Source organism: Phaseolus vulgaris, chromosome 9 (genome assembly GCF_051622355.1).
Source record: "Phaseolus vulgaris cultivar YP4 chromosome 9, ASM5162235v1, whole genome shotgun sequence".
Taxonomy (NCBI): Eukaryota; Viridiplantae; Streptophyta; class Magnoliopsida; order Fabales; family Fabaceae; genus Phaseolus; species Phaseolus vulgaris.
In genome coordinates, this window is record NC_143506.1 from 752,501 (window position 1) to 770,000 (window position 17,500).

Consider the following 17,500-nt stretch of genomic DNA (forward strand, 5'->3'; position numbering starts at 1 on the left):
AGGCCGTGCCTTCCCTGTGGTGGCCGCACGCTACTGGACCGAGAGTAATAAAGCCCTCATATCAACCACATGACCCTGGGCGTAACCAGCACAAATGTGAGCCCAAGCGGACGCTGACTGATGACATTACTCCCCCCCGCCCGGCAGCAAGCCAGACATGATGGCCCCTTCCCCGCGAACGGTTGGAAGCCATACCCCCTTCGTGATGCTCACAAGTCTTCGAATAAGCCACCCAACGATTTGCGTGGCACAAATCTTCCCCGATCGCACCGGGCCACAGTTCCAACCCGTCTCATCCGTGCTTCTTCTCCAGCACGACCACCATGGCGGATCGCCAAGATGCTCGTGAGGGAGAAGCCACGCGGATGAGGCCGTGCCTTCCCTGTGGTGGCCGCGCGCTACTGGACCGAGAGTAATAAAGCCCTCAATATCAACCACATGACCCTGGGCGTAACCAGCACAAATGTGAGCCCAAGCGGACGCTGACTGATGACATTACCCCCCCGGCCGGCAGCAAGCCAGACATGATGGCCCCTTCCCCGCGAACGGTTGGAAGCCATACCCCCTTCATGATGCTCACAAGTCTAGAAATGAGCCACACAACGAAAATCCCACCAGCGTGCCACAAATCCACATAACAGATTCACATTTTTTCCCACCGGGTCAGTCGGCCGGAACCGACGGCGGCCACCACCATGCCGCCGCCCACAACGGGTGACACCAACCCAAGTTGGTGGATCACCCATGTGTGGGCGTTTTGACTTGCCCCACCACAAAGCAAGCCAAAACAGGGGGGAATGAAGGGACCGCACCAGAATTTTCCATGGTGCAAGAGCTGGCTGCATTGAGGAACACCCCCCCCCTATAATAGCTAAATATGCAAAAGCCACTTTTGTACAAGTAGATACACTTTTTTTGAGTAGACATAAGTTCTGTTTTGGGACCTAGAGAACGAATTTTCACGAGATTTTTTGCAGGGATCCTCATAAAAATGGTACAACATTGCCTGCAAAAAATTAGAATTTTTCGACATGGGGAAGTATTTTTTTTATTTTTCCAAAGACCCGAAATGTGGAAAATCGGGAAAAATGGAAAAACGTATCTAGACACCGTATTTTTGCGTGATTTTTTCCAGTCCATCCCATAATAATATCAAGAAGGTGCCCACCAAGTTTCGTTAGGATTGGCCAAGGTTTCGAATTTTCATGAATTTTTTTCAAAACCCTCTATTTTCCAACATTTCAAAAATTCAAAACCACATCAAGATGGCTTGGTTTTGATACCAAACTTTCTAGACCTCATTCTGCATGCATTTGTGACACTTTCAAACCAACAAAACTCAAAAACCACCACTTTGAAAATTTCATGATTCTTGGCACACCACCAAGTCACAAAATCAAGCCAAAACACCAAAATCTTGGAACTTGGCTATGCACCAACCATGCCAAGATCAATTCCTTTTGATCCCAAACTTCTCCCACATCACTTTGAAGGCATTTGTGAGGATTGAGTCCAGCCACTTTTCCAAAACCATGATTTTCGTTTTTCACCAAAATCACCACCAAGTCACAAAATCAAGCCAAAAATCCAAAATCATGGAACTTGGCTATGCACCAACCATGCCAAGATCAATTCCTTTTGATCCCAAACTTCTCCCACATCACTTTGAAGGCATTTGTGAGAATTGAGTCCAGCCACTTTTCCAAAACCATGATTTTCGTTTTTCACCAAAATCACCACCAAGTCACAAAATCAAGCCAAAAATCCAAAATCATGGAACTTGGCTATGCACCAACCATGCCAAGATCAACTCCTTTTGATCCCAAACTTCTCCCACATCACTTTGAAGGCATTTGTGAGGATTGAGTCCAGCCACTTTTCCAAAACCATGATTTTCGTTTTTCACCAAAATCACCACCAAGTCACAAAATCAAGCCAAAAATCCAAAATCATGGAACTTGGCTATGCACCAACCATGCCAAGATCAATTCCTTTTGATCCCAAACTTCTCCCACATCAATTTGAAGGCATTTGTGAGGATTGAGTCCAGCCACTTTTCCAAAACCATGATTTTCGTTTTTCACCAAAATCACCACCAAGTCACAAAATCAAGCCAAAAATCCAAAATCATGGAACTTGGCTATGCACCAACCATGCCAAGATCAATTCCTTTTGATCCCAAACTTCTCCCACATCACTTTGAAGGCATTTGTGAGAATTGAGTCCAGCCACTTTTCCAAAACCATGATTTTCGTTTTTCACCAAAATCACCACCAAGTCACAAAATCAAGCCAAAAATCCAAAATCATGGAACTTGGCTATGCACCAACCATGCCAAGATCAATTCCTTTTGATCCCAAACTTCTCCCACATCACTTTGAAGGCATTTGTGAGGATTGAGTCCAGCCACTTTTCCAAAACAATGATTTTCGTTTTTCACCAAAATCACCACCAAGCCACAAAATCAAGCCAAAACACCAAAATCATGAACTTGGCTATGCACCAACCATGTCAAGATCAATTCCTTTTGATCCCAAACTTCTCCCACATCACTTTGAAGGCATTTGTGAGGATTGAGTCCAGCCACTTTTCCAAAACCAACATTTTCGTTTTTCACCAAAATCACCACCAAGTCACAAAATCATGAACTTGGCTATGCACCAACCATGCCAAGATCAATTCCTTTTGATCCCAAACTTCTCCCACATCACTTTGAAGGCATTTGTGAGAATTGAGTCCAGCCACTTTTCCAAAACCATGATTTTCGTTTTTCACCAAAATCACCACCAAGTCACAAAATCAAGCCAAAAATCCAAAATCATGGAACTTGGCTATGCACCAACCATGTCAAAATCAATTCCTTTTGATCCCAAACTTCTCCCACATCACTTTGAAGGCATTTGTGAGGATTGAGTCCAGCCACTTTTCCAAAACCATGATTTTCGTTTTTCACCAAAATCACCACCAAGTCACAAAATCAAGCCAAAAATCCAAAATCATGGAACTTGGCTATGCACCAACCATGCCAAGATCAATTCCTTTTGATCCCAAACTTCTCCCACATCACTTTGAAGGCATTTGTGAGGATTGAGTCCAGCCACTTTTCCAAAACAATGATTTTCGTTTTTCACCAAAATCACCACCAAGCCACAAAATCAAGCCAAAACACCAAAATCATGAACTTGGCTATGCACCAACCATGTCAAGATCAATTCCTTTTGATCCCAAACTTCTCCCACATCACTTTGAAGGCATTTGTGAGGATTGAGTCCAGCCACTTTTCCAAAACCAACATTTTCGTTTTTCACCAAAATCACCACCAAGTCACAAAATCATGAACTTGGCTATGCACCAACCATGCCAAGATCAATTCCTTTTGATCCCAAACTTCTCCCACATCACTTTGAAGGCATTTGTGAGAATTGAGTCCAGCCACTTTTCCAAAACCATGATTTTCGTTTTTCACCAAAATCACCACCAAGTCACAAAATCAAGCCAAAAATCCAAAATCATGGAACTTGGCTATGCACCAACCATGTCAAAATCAATTCCTTTTGATCCCAAACTTCTCCCACATCACTTTGAAGGCATTTGTGAGGATTGAGTCCAGCCACTTTTCCAAAACCATGATTTTCGTTTTTCACCAAAATCACCACCAAGTCACAAAATCAAGCCAAAAATCCAAAATCATGGAACTTGGCTATGCACCAACCATGCCAAGATCAATTCCTTTTGATCCCAAACTTCTCCCACATCACTTTGAAGGCATTTGTGAGGATTGAGTCCAGCCACTTTTCCAAAACAATGATTTTCGTTTTTCACCAAAATCACCACCAAGCCACAAAATCAAGCCAAAACACCAAAATCATGAACTTGGCTATGCACCAACCATGTCAAGATCAATTCCTTTTGATCCCAAACTTCTCCCACATCACTTTGAAGGCATTTGTGAGGATTGAGTCCAGCCACTTTTCCAAAACCAACATTTTCGTTTTTCACCAAAATCACCACCAAGTCACAAAATCATGAACTTGGCTATGCACCAACCATGCCAAGATCAATTCCTTTTGATCCCAAACTTCTCCCACATCACTTTGAAGGCATTTGTGAGAATTGAGTCCAGCCACTTTTCCAAAACCATGATTTTCGTTTTTCACCAAAATCACCACCAAGTCACAAAATCAAGCCAAAAATCCAAAATCATGGAACTTGGCTATGCACCAACCATGTCAAAATCAATTCCTTTTGATCCCAAACTTCTCCCACATCACTTTGAAGGCATTTGTGAGGATTGAGTCCAGCCACTTTTCCAAAACCATGATTTTCGTTTTTCACCAAAATCACCACCAAGTCACAAAATCAAGCCAAAAATCCAAAATCATGGAACTTGGCTATGCACCAACCATGCCAAGATCAATTCCTTTTGATCCCAAACTTCTCCCACATCACTTTGAAGGCATTTGTGAGGATTGAGTCCAGCCACTTTTCCAAAACAATGATTTTCGTTTTTCACCAAAATCACCACCAAGCCACAAAATCAAGCCAAAACACCAAAATCATGAACTTGGCTATGCACCAACCATGTCAAGATCAATTCCTTTTGATCCCAAACTTCTCCCACATCACTTTGAAGGCATTTGTGAGGATTGAGTCCAGCCACTTTTCCAAAACCAACATTTTCGTTTTTCACCAAAATCACCACCAAGTCACAAAATCATGAACTTGGCTATGCACCAACCATGCCAAGATCAATTCCTTTTGATCCCAAACTTCTCCCACATCACTTTGAAGGCATTTGTGAGAATTGAGTCCAGCCACTTTTCCAAAACCATGATTTTCGTTTTTCACCAAAATCACCACCAAGTCACAAAATCAAGCCAAAAATCCAAAATCATGGAACTTGGCTATGCACCAACCATGTCAAAATCAATTCCTTTTGATCCCAAACTTCTCCCACATCACTTTGAAGGCATTTGTGAGGATTGAGTCCAGCCACTTTTCCAAAACCATGATTTTCGTTTTTCACCAAAATCACCATCAAGTCACAAAATCAAGCCAAAAATCCAAAATCATGGAACTTGGCTATGCACCAACCATGTCAAAATCAATTCCTTTTGATCCCAAACTTCTCCCACATCACTTTGAATGCATTTGTGAGGATTGAGTCCAGCCACTTTTCCAAAACCATGATTTTCGTTTTTCACCAAAATCACCATCAAGTCACAAAATCAAGCCAAAAATCCAAAATCATGGAACTTGGCTATGCACCAACCATGCCAAGATCAATTCCTTTTGATCCCAAACTTCTCCCACATCACTTTGAAGGCATTTGTGAGGATTGAGTCCAGCCACTTTTCCAAAACCATGATTTTCGTTTTTCACCAAAATCACCATCAAGTCACAAAATCAAGCCAAAAATCCAAAATCATGGAACTTGGCTATGCACCAACCATGCCAAGATCAATTCCTTTTGATCCCAAACTTCTCCCACATCACTTTGAATGCATTTGTGAGGATTGAGTCCAGCCACTTTTCCAAAACCATGATTTTCGTTTTTCACCAAAATCACCACCAAGCCACAAAATCAAGCCAAAACACCAAAATCATGAACTTGGCTATGCACCAACCATGTCAAGATCAATTCCTTTTGATCCCAAACTTCTCCCACATCACTTTGAAGGCATTTGTGAGGATTGAGTCCAGCCACTTTTCCAAAACCATGATTTTCGTTTTTCACCAAAATCACCACCAAGCCACAAAATCAAGCCAAAAATCCAAAATCATGAACTTGGCTATGCACCAACCATGTCAAGATCAATTCCTTTTGATCCCAAACTTCTCCCACATCACTTTGGAGGCATTTGTGAGGATTGAGTCCAGCCACTTTTCCAAAACCATGATTTTCGTTTTTCACCAAAATCACCACCAAGTCACAAAATCAAGCCAAAAATCCAAAATCATGGAACTTGGCTATGCACCAACCATGTCAAAATCAATTCCTTTTGATCCCAAACTTCTCCCACATCACTTTGAAGGCATTTGTGAGGATTGAGTCCAGCCACTTTTCCAAAACCATGATTTTCGTTTTTCACCAAAATCACCACCAAGCCACAAAATCAAGCCAAAACACCAAAATCATGAACTTGGCTATGCACCAACCATGTCAAGATCAATTCCTTTTGATCCCAAACTTCTCCCACATCACTTTGAAGGCATTTGTGAGGATTGAGTCCAGCCACTTTTCCAAAACCATGATTTTCGTTTTTCACCAAAATCACCACCAAGCCACAAAATCAAGCCAAAAATCCAAAATCATGAACTTGGCTATGCACCAACCATGCCAAGATCAATTCCTTTTGATCCCAAACTTCTCCCACATCACTTTGGAGGCATTTGTGAGGATTGAGTCCAGCCAGTTTTCCAAAACCATGATTTTCGTTTTTCACCAAAATCACCACCAAGTCACAAAATCAAGCCAAAAATCCAAAATCATGGAACTTGGCTATGCACCAACCATGTCAAAATCAATTCCTTTTGATCCCAAACTTCTCCCACATCACTTTGAAGGCATTTGTGAGGATTGAGTCCAGCCAGTTTTCCAAAACCATGATTTTCGTTTTTCACCAAAATCACCACCAAGCCACAAAATCAAGCCAAAACACCAAAATCATGAACTTGGCTATGCACCAACCATGTCAAGATCAATTCCTTTTGATCCCAAACTTCTCCCACATCACTTTGAAGGCATTTGTGAGGATTGAGTCCAGCCAGTTTTCCAAAACCAACATTTTCGTTTTTCACCAAAATCACCACCAAGCCACAAAATCATGAACTTGGCTATGCACCAACCATGTCAAAATCAATTCCTTTTGATCCCAAACTTCTCCCACATCACTTTGAAGGCATTTGTGAGGATTGAGTCCAGCCAGTTTTCCAAAACCATGATTTTCGTTTTTCACCAAAATCACCACCAATCCACAAAATGAAGCCAAAAATCCAAAATCATGAACTTGGCTATGCACCAACCATGTTAAGATCAATTCCTTTTGCTCCCAAACTTCTCCCACATCACTTTGAAGGCATTTGTGAGGATTGAGTCCAGCCACTTTTCCAAAACCATGATTTTCGTTTTTCACCAAAATCACCATCAAGTCACAAAATCAAGCCAAAAATCCAAAATCATGGAACTTGGCTATGCACCAACCATGCCAAGATCAATTCCTTTTGATCCCAAACTTCTCCCACATCACTTTGAAGGCATTTGTGAGGATTGAGTCCAGCCACTTTTCCAAAACAATGATTTTCGTTTTTCACCAAAATCACCACCAAGCCACAAAATCAAGCCAAAACACCAAAATCATGAACTTGGCTATGCACCAACCATGTCAAGATCAATTCCTTTTGATCCCAAACTTCTCCCACATCACTTTGAAGGCATTTGTGAGGATTGAGTCCAGCCACTTTTCCAAAACCAACATTTTCGTTTTTCACCAAAATCACCACCAAGTCACAAAATCATGAACTTGGCTATGCACCAACCATGCCAAGATCAATTCCTTTTGATCCCAAACTTCTCCCACATCACTTTGAAGGCATTTGTGAGAATTGAGTCCAGCCACTTTTCCAAAACCATGATTTTCGTTTTTCACCAAAATCACCACCAAGTCACAAAATCAAGCCAAAAATCCAAAATCATGGAACTTGGCTATGCACCAACCATGTCAAAATCAATTCCTTTTGATCCCAAACTTCTCCCACATCACTTTGAAGGCATTTGTGAGGATTGAGTCCAGCCACTTTTCCAAAACCATGATTTTCGTTTTTCACCAAAATCACCACCAAGTCACAAAATCAAGCCAAAAATCCAAAATCATGGAACTTGGCTATGCACCAACCATGCCAAGATCAATTCCTTTTGATCCCAAACTTCTCCCACATCACTTTGAAGGCATTTGTGAGGATTGAGTCCAGCCACTTTTCCAAAACAATGATTTTCGTTTTTCACCAAAATCACCACCAAGCCACAAAATCAAGCCAAAACACCAAAATCATGAACTTGGCTATGCACCAACCATGTCAAGATCAATTCCTTTTGATCCCAAACTTCTCCCACATCACTTTGAAGGCATTTGTGAGGATTGAGTCCAGCCACTTTTCCAAAACCAACATTTTCGTTTTTCACCAAAATCACCACCAAGTCACAAAATCATGAACTTGGCTATGCACCAACCATGCCAAGATCAATTCCTTTTGATCCCAAACTTCTCCCACATCACTTTGAATGCATTTGTGAGGATTGAGTCCAGCCACTTTTCCAAAACCATGATTTTCGTTTTTCACCAAAATCACCACCAAGCCACAAAATCAAGCCAAAACACCAAAATCATGAACTTGGCTATGCACCAACCATGTCAAGATCAATTCCTTTTGATCCCAAACTTCTCCCACATCACTTTGAAGGCATTTGTGAGGATTGAGTCCAGCCACTTTTCCAAAACCATGATTTTCGTTTTTCACCAAAATCACCACCAAGCCACAAAATCAAGCCAAAAATCCAAAATCATGAACTTGGCTATGCACCAACCATGCCAAGATCAATTCCTTTTGATCCCAAACTTCTCCCACATCACTTTGGAGGCATTTGTGAGGATTGAGTCCAGCCAGTTTTCCAAAACCATGATTTTCGTTTTTCACCAAAATCACCACCAAGTCACAAAATCAAGCCAAAAATCCAAAATCATGGAACTTGGCTATGCACCAACCATGTCAAAATCAATTCCTTTTGATCCCAAACTTCTCCCACATCACTTTGAAGGCATTTGTGAGGATTGAGTCCAGCCAGTTTTCCAAAACCATGATTTTCGTTTTTCACCAAAATCACCACCAAGCCACAAAATCAAGCCAAAACACCAAAATCATGAACTTGGCTATGCACCAACCATGTCAAGATCAATTCCTTTTGATCCCAAACTTCTCCCACATCACTTTGAAGGCATTTGTGAGGATTGAGTCCAGCCAGTTTTCCAAAACCAACATTTTCGTTTTTCACCAAAATCACCACCAAGCCACAAAATCATGAACTTGGCTATGCACCAACCATGTCAAAATCAATTCCTTTTGATCCCAAACTTCTCCCACATCACTTTGAAGGCATTTGTGAGGATTGAGTCCAGCCAGTTTTCCAAAACCATGATTTTCGTTTTTCACCAAAATCACCACCAATCCACAAAATGAAGCCAAAAATCCAAAATCATGAACTTGGCTATGCACCAACCATGTTAAGATCAATTCCTTTTGCTCCCAAACTTCTCCCACATCACTTTGAAGGCATTTGTGAGGATTGAGTCCAGCCACTTTTCCAAAACCATGATTTTCGTTTTTCACCAAAATCACCATCAAGTCACAAAATCAAGCCAAAAATCCAAAATCATGGAACTTGGCTATGCACCAACCATGCCAAGATCAATTCCTTTTGATCCCAAACTTCTCCCACATCACTTTGAAGGCATTTGTGAGGATTGAGTCCAGCCACTTTTCCAAAACAATGATTTTCGTTTTTCACCAAAATCACCACCAAGCCACAAAATCAAGCCAAAACACCAAAATCATGAACTTGGCTATGCACCAACCATGTCAAGATCAATTCCTTTTGATCCCAAACTTCTCCCACATCACTTTGAAGGCATTTGTGAGGATTGAGTCCAGCCACTTTTCCAAAACCAACATTTTCGTTTTTCACCAAAATCACCACCAAGTCACAAAATCATGAACTTGGCTATGCACCAACCATGCCAAGATCAATTCCTTTTGATCCCAAACTTCTCCCACATCACTTTGAAGGCATTTGTGAGAATTGAGTCCAGCCACTTTTCCAAAACCATGATTTTCGTTTTTCACCAAAATCACCACCAAGTCACAAAATCAAGCCAAAAATCCAAAATCATGGAACTTGGCTATGCACCAACCATGTCAAAATCAATTCCTTTTGATCCCAAACTTCTCCCACATCACTTTGAAGGCATTTGTGAGGATTGAGTCCAGCCACTTTTCCAAAACCATGATTTTCGTTTTTCACCAAAATCACCATCAAGTCACAAAATCAAGCCAAAAATCCAAAATCATGGAACTTGGCTATGCACCAACCATGTCAAAATCAATTCCTTTTGATCCCAAACTTCTCCCACATCACTTTGAATGCATTTGTGAGGATTGAGTCCAGCCACTTTTCCAAAACCATGATTTTCGTTTTTCACCAAAATCACCATCAAGTCACAAAATCAAGCCAAAAATCCAAAATCATGGAACTTGGCTATGCACCAACCATGCCAAGATCAATTCCTTTTGATCCCAAACTTCTCCCACATCACTTTGAAGGCATTTGTGAGGATTGAGTCCAGCCACTTTTCCAAAACCATGATTTTCGTTTTTCACCAAAATCACCATCAAGTCACAAAATCAAGCCAAAAATCCAAAATCATGGAACTTGGCTATGCACCAACCATGCCAAGATCAATTCCTTTTGATCCCAAACTTCTCCCACATCACTTTGAAGGCATTTGTGAGGATTGAGTCCAGCCACTTTTCCAAAACCATGATTTTCGTTTTTCACCAAAATCACCACCAAGTCACAAAATCAAGCCAAAAATCCAAAATCATGAACTTGGCTATGCACCAACCATGTCAAGATCAATTCCTTTTGATCCCAAACTTCTCCCACATCACTTTGGAGGCATTTGTGAGGATTGAGTCCAGCCACTTTTCCAAAACCATGATTTTCGTTTTTCACCAAAATCACCACCAAGTCACAAAATCAAGCCAAAAATCCAAAATCATGGAACTTGGCTATGCACCAACCATGTCAAAATCAATTCCTTTTGATCCCAAACTTCTCCCACATCACTTTGAAGGCATTTGTGAGGATTGAGTCCAGCCACTTTTCCAAAACCATGATTTTCGTTTTTCACCAAAATCACCACCAAGCCACAAAATCAAGCCAAAACACCAAAATCATGAACTTGGCTATGCACCAACCATGTCAAGATCAATTCCTTTTGATCCCAAACTTCTCCCACATCACTTTGAAGGCATTTGTGAGGATTGAGTCCAGCCACTTTTCCAAAACCATGATTTTCGTTTTTCACCAAAATCACCACCAAGCCACAAAATCAAGCCAAAAATCCAAAATCATGAACTTGGCTATGCACCAACCATGCCAAGATCAATTCCTTTTGATCCCAAACTTCTCCCACATTACTTTGGAGGCATTTGTGAGGATTGAGTCCAGCCAGTTTTCCAAAACCATGATTTTCGTTTTTCACCAAAATCACCACCAAGTCACAAAATCAAGCCAAAAATCCAAAATCATGGAACTTGGCTATGCACCAACCATGTCAAAATCAATTCCTTTTGATCCCAAACTTCTCCCACATCACTTTGAAGGCATTTGTGAGGATTGAGTCCAGCCAGTTTTCCAAAACCATGATTTTCGTTTTTCACCAAAATCACCACCAAGCCACAAAATCAAGCCAAAACACCAAAATCATGAACTTGGCTATGCACCAACCATGTCAAGATCAATTCCTTTTGATCCCAAACTTCTCCCACATCACTTTGAAGGCATTTGTGAGGATTGAGTCCAGCCAGTTTTCCAAAACCAACATTTTCGTTTTTCACCAAAATCACCACCAAGCCACAAAATCATGAACTTGGCTATGCACCAACCATGTCAAAATCAATTCCTTTTGATCCCAAACTTCTCCCACATCACTTTGAAGGCATTTGTGAGGATTGAGTCCAGCCAGTTTTCCAAAACCATGATTTTCGTTTTTCACCAAAATCACCACCAATCCACAAAATGAAGCCAAAAATCCAAAATCATGAACTTGGCTATGCACCAACCATGTTAAGATCAATTCCTTTTGCTCCCAAACTTCTCCCACATCACTTTGAAGGCATTTGTGAGGATTGAGTCCAGCCACTTTTCCAAAACCATGATTTTCGTTTTTCACCAAAATCACCATCAAGTCACAAAATCAAGCCAAAAATCCAAAATCATGGAACTTGGCTATGCACCAACCATGCCAAGATCAATTCCTTTTGATCCCAAACTTCTCCCACATCACTTTGAAGGCATTTGTGAGGATTGAGTCCAGCCACTTTTCCAAAACAATGATTTTCGTTTTTCACCAAAATCACCACCAAGCCACAAAATCAAGCCAAAACACCAAAATCATGAACTTGGCTATGCACCAACCATGTCAAGATCAATTCCTTTTGATCCCAAACTTCTCCCACATCACTTTGAAGGCATTTGTGAGGATTGAGTCCAGCCACTTTTCCAAAACCAACATTTTCGTTTTTCACCAAAATCACCACCAAGTCACAAAATCATGAACTTGGCTATGCACCAACCATGCCAAGATCAATTCCTTTTGATCCCAAACTTCTCCCACATCACTTTGAAGGCATTTGTGAGAATTGAGTCCAGCCACTTTTCCAAAACCATGATTTTCGTTTTTCACCAAAATCACCACCAAGTCACAAAATCAAGCCAAAAATCCAAAATCATGGAACTTGGCTATGCACCAACCATGTCAAAATCAATTCCTTTTGATCCCAAACTTCTCCCACATCACTTTGAAGGCATTTGTGAGGATTGAGTCCAGCCACTTTTCCAAAACCATGATTTTCGTTTTTCACCAAAATCACCACCAAGTCACAAAATCAAGCCAAAAATCCAAAATCATGGAACTTGGCTATGCACCAACCATGCCAAGATCAATTCCTTTTGATCCCAAACTTCTCCCACATCACTTTGAAGGCATTTGTGAGGATTGAGTCCAGCCACTTTTCCAAAACAATGATTTTCGTTTTTCACCAAAATCACCACCAAGCCACAAAATCAAGCCAAAACACCAAAATCATGAACTTGGCTATGCACCAACCATGTCAAGATCAATTCCTTTTGATCCCAAACTTCTCCCACATCACTTTGAAGGCATTTGTGAGGATTGAGTCCAGCCACTTTTCCAAAACCAACATTTTCGTTTTTCACCAAAATCACCACCAAGTCACAAAATCATGAACTTGGCTATGCACCAACCATGCCAAGATCAATTCCTTTTGATCCCAAACTTCTCCCACATCACTTTGAAGGCATTTGTGAGAATTGAGTCCAGCCACTTTTCCAAAACCATGATTTTCGTTTTTCACCAAAATCACCACCAAGTCACAAAATCAAGCCAAAAATCCAAAATCATGGAACTTGGCTATGCACCAACCATGTCAAAATCAATTCCTTTTGATCCCAAACTTCTCCCACATCACTTTGAAGGCATTTGTGAGGATTGAGTCCAGCCACTTTTCCAAAACCATGATTTTCGTTTTTCACCAAAATCACCATCAAGTCACAAAATCAAGCCAAAAATCCAAAATCATGGAACTTGGCTATGCACCAACCATGTCAAAATCAATTCCTTTTGATCCCAAACTTCTCCCACATCACTTTGAATGCATTTGTGAGGATTGAGTCCAGCCACTTTTCCAAAACCATGATTTTCGTTTTTCACCAAAATCACCATCAAGTCACAAAATCAAGCCAAAAATCCAAAATCATGGAACTTGGCTATGCACCAACCATGCCAAGATCAATTCCTTTTGATCCCAAACTTCTCCCACATCACTTTGAAGGCATTTGTGAGGATTGAGTCCAGCCACTTTTCCAAAACCATGATTTTCGTTTTTCACCAAAATCACCATCAAGTCACAAAATCAAGCCAAAAATCCAAAATCATGGAACTTGGCTATGCACCAACCATGCCAAGATCAATTCCTTTTGATCCCAAACTTCTCCCACATCACTTTGAATGCATTTGTGAGGATTGAGTCCAGCCACTTTTCCAAAACCATGATTTTCGTTTTTCACCAAAATCACCACCAAGCCACAAAATCAAGCCAAAACACCAAAATCATGAACTTGGCTATGCACCAACCATGTCAAGATCAATTCCTTTTGATCCCAAACTTCTCCCACATCACTTTGAAGGCATTTGTGAGGATTGAGTCCAGCCACTTTTCCAAAACCATGATTTTCGTTTTTCACCAAAATCACCACCAAGCCACAAAATCAAGCCAAAAATCCAAAATCATGAACTTGGCTATGCACCAACCATGTCAAGATCAATTCCTTTTGATCCCAAACTTCTCCCACATCACTTTGGAGGCATTTGTGAGGATTGAGTCCAGCCACTTTTCCAAAACCATGATTTTCGTTTTTCACCAAAATCACCACCAAGTCACAAAATCAAGCCAAAAATCCAAAATCATGGAACTTGGCTATGCACCAACCATGTCAAAATCAATTCCTTTTGATCCCAAACTTCTCCCACATCACTTTGAAGGCATTTGTGAGGATTGAGTCCAGCCACTTTTCCAAAACCATGATTTTCGTTTTTCACCAAAATCACCACCAAGCCACAAAATCAAGCCAAAACACCAAAATCATGAACTTGGCTATGCACCAACCATGTCAAGATCAATTCCTTTTGATCCCAAACTTCTCCCACATCACTTTGAAGGCATTTGTGAGGATTGAGTCCAGCCACTTTTCCAAAACCATGATTTTCGTTTTTCACCAAAATCACCACCAAGCCACAAAATCAAGCCAAAAATCCAAAATCATGAACTTGGCTATGCACCAACCATGCCAAGATCAATTCCTTTTGATCCCAAACTTCTCCCACATCACTTTGGAGGCATTTGTGAGGATTGAGTCCAGCCAGTTTTCCAAAACCATGATTTTCGTTTTTCACCAAAATCACCACCAAGTCACAAAATCAAGCCAAAAATCCAAAATCATGGAACTTGGCTATGCACCAACCATGTCAAAATCAATTCCTTTTGATCCCAAACTTCTCCCACATCACTTTGAAGGCATTTGTGAGGATTGAGTCCAGCCAGTTTTCCAAAACCATGATTTTCGTTTTTCACCAAAATCACCACCAAGCCACAAAATCAAGCCAAAACACCAAAATCATGAACTTGGCTATGCACCAACCATGTCAAGATCAATTCCTTTTGATCCCAAACTTCTCCCACATCACTTTGAAGGCATTTGTGAGGATTGAGTCCAGCCAGTTTTCCAAAACCAACATTTTCGTTTTTCACCAAAATCACCACCAAGCCACAAAATCATGAACTTGGCTATGCACCAACCATGTCAAAATCAATTCCTTTTGATCCCAAACTTCTCCCACATCACTTTGAAGGCATTTGTGAGGATTGAGTCCAGCCAGTTTTCCAAAACCATGATTTTCGTTTTTCACCAAAATCACCACCAATCCACAAAATGAAGCCAAAAATCCAAAATCATGAACTTGGCTATGCACCAACCATGTTAAGATCAATTCCTTTTGCTCCCAAACTTCTCCCACATCACTTTGAAGGCATTTGTGAGGATTGAGTCCAGCCACTTTTCCAAAACCATGATTTTCGTTTTTCACCAAAATCACCATCAAGTCACAAAATCAAGCCAAAAATCCAAAATCATGGAACTTGGCTATGCACCAACCATGCCAAGATCAATTCCTTTTGATCCCAAACTTCTCCCACATCACTTTGAAGGCATTTGTGAGGATTGAGTCCAGCCACTTTTCCAAAACAATGATTTTCGTTTTTCACCAAAATCACCACCAAGCCACAAAATCAAGCCAAAACACCAAAATCATGAACTTGGCTATGCACCAACCATGTCAAGATCAATTCCTTTTGATCCCAAACTTCTCCCACATCACTTTGAAGGCATTTGTGAGGATTGAGTCCAGCCACTTTTCCAAAACCAACATTTTCGTTTTTCACCAAAATCACCACCAAGTCACAAAATCATGAACTTGGCTATGCACCAACCATGCCAAGATCAATTCCTTTTGATCCCAAACTTCTCCCACATCACTTTGAAGGCATTTGTGAGAATTGAGTCCAGCCACTTTTCCAAAACCATGATTTTCGTTTTTCACCAAAATCACCACCAAGTCACAAAATCAAGCCAAAAATCCAAAATCATGGAACTTGGCTATGCACCAACCATGTCAAAATCAATTCCTTTTGATCCCAAACTTCTCCCACATCACTTTGAAGGCATTTGTGAGGATTGAGTCCAGCCACTTTTCCAAAACCATGATTTTCGTTTTTCACCAAAATCACCACCAAGTCACAAAATCAAGCCAAAAATCCAAAATCATGGAACTTGGCTATGCACCAACCATGCCAAGATCAATTCCTTTTGATCCCAAACTTCTCCCACATCACTTTGAAGGCATTTGTGAGGATTGAGTCCAGCCACTTTTCCAAAACAATGATTTTCGTTTTTCACCAAAATCACCACCAAGCCACAAAATCAAGCCAAAACACCAAAATCATGAACTTGGCTATGCACCAACCATGTCAAGATCAATTCCTTTTGATCCCAAACTTCTCCCACATCACTTTGAAGGCATTTGTGAGGATTGAGTCCAGCCACTTTTCCAAAACCAACATTTTCGTTTTTCACCAAAATCACCACCAAGTCACAAAATCATGAACTTGGCTATGCACCAACCATGCCAAGATCAATTCCTTTTGATCCCAAACTTCTCCCACATCACTTTGAAGGCATTTGTGAGAATTGAGTCCAGCCACTTTTCCAAAACCATGATTTTCGTTTTTCACCAAAATCACCACCAAGTCACAAAATCAAGCCAAAAATCCAAAATCATGGAACTTGGCTATGCACCAACCATGTCAAAATCAATTCCTTTTGATCCCAAACTTCTCCCACATCACTTTGAAGGCATTTGTGAGGATTGAGTCCAGCCACTTTTCCAAAACCATGATTTTCGTTTTTCACCAAAATCACCATCAAGTCACAAAATCAAGCCAAAAATCCAAAATCATGGAACTTGGCTATGCACCAACCATGTCAAAATCAATTCCTTTTGATCCCAAACTTCTCCCACATCACTTTGAATGCATTTGTGAGGATTGAGTCCAGCCACTTTTCCAAAACCATGATTTTCGTTTTTCACCAAAATCACCATCAAGTCACAAAATCAAGCCAAAAATCCAAAATCATGGAACTTGGCTATGCACCAACCATGCCAAGATCAATTCCTTTTGATCCCAAACTTCTCCCACATCACTTTGAAGGCATTTGTGAGGATTGAGTCCAGCCACTTTTCCAAAACCATGATTTTCGTTTTTCACCAAAATCACCATCAAGTCACAAAATCAAGCCAAAAATCCAAAATCATGGAACTTGGCTATGCACCAACCATGCCAAGATCAATTCCTTTTGATCCCAAACTTCTCCCACATCACTTTGAATGCATTTGTGAGGATTGAGTCCAGCCACTTTTCCAAAACCATGATTTTCGTTTTTCACCAAAATCACCACCAAGCCACAAAATCAAGCCAAAACACCAAAATCATGAACTTGGCTATGCACCAACCATGTCAAGATCAATTC